Source organism: Myotis lucifugus, unplaced genomic scaffold (assembly GCF_000147115.1).
Source record: "Myotis lucifugus unplaced genomic scaffold, Myoluc2.0 scaffold_480, whole genome shotgun sequence".
Taxonomy (NCBI): domain Eukaryota; kingdom Metazoa; phylum Chordata; class Mammalia; order Chiroptera; family Vespertilionidae; genus Myotis; species Myotis lucifugus.
Window position 1 is genome coordinate 90,686 of NW_005871528.1, and position 3,024 is coordinate 93,709.

General features: G+C 46.9%; 1 pseudogene; it reads right to left on the reverse strand.

The window, feature by feature from the left end:
* Positions 1–1,286, reverse strand: part of LOC102432683 — a 31,733-nt pseudogene extending 30,447 nt beyond the window's left edge.
* Positions 1,287–3,024: the final 1,738 nt, after the last annotated feature.

Consider the following 3,024-nt stretch of genomic DNA (forward strand, 5'->3'; position numbering starts at 1 on the left):
CTTCAGATCATGAGACCAGGTTAAAAAAATGTATTTTAGAACTAGACATGGGAAACTTAAACTCTCTGACATTGCCCTGACTGGTTTGGCTCAGTGGATAGAGCGTCGGCCTGTGGACCGAAGGGTCCCGGGTTCGATTCCAGTCAAGGGCATGTACCTTGGTTGTGGGCATATTCCCAGTGGGGGGTGTGCAAGAGGCAGCTGATCAATGTTCCTCTGTCATCGATGTTTCTAACTCTCTATCCCTATCCCTTCCTCGCTGTAAAAAATCAATAAAATATATTTAAAAAAACAAACAAAACAAAACTCTCTGACATCAACTCTCTGACTGCATTGTAGGTGGATTCTCTCTTTGTACAAAGATAATGTTGGGTAACTTTTCACACTGTGATCATCACCAGCTGGGACTTAGTAGCTGGGACACCACCCATTGTCCACCCCATCCCCTGGGGTAGACATCACGGCTCCCCTTTTGGTTTCAAGCACTTGGTTTCTTCTGAAGAGACCTGTAAACTCTAGAGGCTGCAGGGACTGGTTTCTCTGGACAGACCCCAATGCCACACCCAAGTAGTCGCTGGTGGCGAGGCCTGCAGTGGCCTTCCTCTCCCCACAGGGGGACACCTGACTGAGCTCTACGTGTCAGGTGCGCAGGGGCACCAGCAGGGGGCCTGTCCCTTCCCTCTGAGTGCAGCCTGAAGTTGAGCCCCAGTTTGATAAGCTGAATCCCAGTTAAGCTCACAGTCCCATTAGTGGAAGGCCAGAATTCACATTACCATCAAGTTGCTGACCTTGTAGTTAGAACTTTGCATTTGGTCACAATTATCTGACTGTGTACCAGATACTTTTACCTGCTTGTTTCTTAAGTGAGATTGTCCCCCATTTCACAGATAGAACCACTGAGGCTCAGAGAAGTGCGGAAGTGGCCAGGGTGAGAATTGAGAATTGAACCCCAAAACATAAGCTTTTCCCATGACACTGGTAAGGTGAGGTCGGCCTGTATTGGCTGCATCGGGTCTGTGCCCTTCAGCCTCTGAGGAGCAAGATAAGCCAGAGAGATCACACCTATCCTCCCCCCATCACAGGCGCCTCCTCACCTTCTCCATTTGAGTCCAGTAATCCAGGACATCACTGGCAAAGTTAAATTTCTCAGGTCTATCATGGTCATTCCATCTCGGGGCGCCAGTTGCTGATACAGACTGGGAGTGCGAGTGCCTTGGGACAGGATGGAAAGTGTGTCAGTATTTGTTAGTGCCCCAAAGGACCCGGAGCCTCATCAGCCACTGCATGGTGGAGCAGTCCTCAGGAAGCAGGCACCGACTTCTCAGTCACCACCTGCTTCGGGAACAGATGACTAATAGGTCAGTCATGGAGCAGGACTTTCCTCCACAAGACGAGGCACATTCTGGTTCATGGCTGCAGTTCTGTTTTAGCTGACCAGTATTTGGAGGCACAACTTAGTGACTGAGGATTTAGGATTTCTCTTCCCAGCTCAGGAACCACAGGCAGAGCATGATGGGGAGGGATTACAGCTACTAGATGAGATGGGTACACCTTCCTGAGGGTCTTCTTCTCTCTCACCCCCTGGGAGTTAAGCTCAGGTTGGCAGCCATGCGACCCGCCCCTTTGTGGGTAACTCACCATTTGAAAGTCCTGCTCTCCATGCTAGCCTGGCTCTAAGACCTCTCTTCCTGCCGAGCCCAACTGTTCGGTTCTCATGGAACTGTTATATTTATAGATGATCCCAACCCCTGTGCAAAGTTCAGGGTTGAGCAATCATCCTTATGATTTTTTAATCCACTGAGGTACCCACAATCCCTTTCTCAAATGTGTGTGTGTGTGCTTGTTACCGAGGCACACTCTCTAACACTCTAACCACTGAGCAAGCCAGCCAGGGCTGGAGGAAGAATCTTTAATTAAGTTAAAATCAGGTCACTAGGTGGACCCTAATCTGATATAACCGACATCCTTATAAGAAGAGATGGGGACACAGACACATAGAGGGAGAATGTGGTGTGAACATGAAGACGGACAACTTCATGCCCAGAGCTAAGCCCAAGAAGAGACCCCCCTGCCGACACCTTGATCTCAGACTTCTTGCCTCCTGAACTGTGAGAAATAAATTCCGGAGGTTTAAGCCCCTCAGGCTGTTGTACTTTGCTATAGCAAACTTAGGTATCCAATACACTTCTCTTAATCAAATAACAAAGAAATGACTTTGGCGTTATCTTATCCTGTAAATGTGTTTGAAATTCTGATTTAATCTTGATCATGTGAGGGAGCCAAGCACCTCAAGCACCCAGCTGGGAGGACTGTGGGAGCTCAGAGCATGCCCTTAGGAGCCAATCTGCACAGGTTCAAACCCAGCCCCCGCACTCCTCACCTACACAGCTTTGGGCCATTTTCTTAACCTCCTTCTAAAATATGGAAATATTAGCAACACCTGGAGTAGTGAATGAATGACTTCCTGTGTGAAGCATGTGAGCACAGACTCAGCACAGGTGAATAGTCCAGGTATGGGGGTTTCTGCTAACAAACACTCTGTCTGAGGAAACTCAATGAACAATCAGGCTTCAGAAAAGATGGCTGCTTGAGCTTTGGGATTAGCGTCTAATGAGAAGGAACAGGGATACGTTGCTGAGCAGACAGCACAGTGTCCAGCTTCTGCATTAATAGGTTAAGGAGGCTAAACATGGAGAAATCTATACTTACATGTCCATCTCTATCTTCATGTATATCTGTCTTAACTGTCAATAACTGTATCTATATCTATGCCAATATCTGCTGTCACTATCTGTAGCTTTATCATATCTATACCTATAACTACATCGATAGTTGTATTTATATCTATATCCATGTTGATATTGATATGTCTCACTATGAAGTACTATAGTGATATTTATAACTACATTTGTATCTGTGAGTGGGTCTGTGACTAGACTATGCCGGATGTTTGAGGCTAATTTGGTATATGTATGTGCAGAGGCATCGAGACAGTAGTTTTACTGTACTCACTGGGAAGGTGCA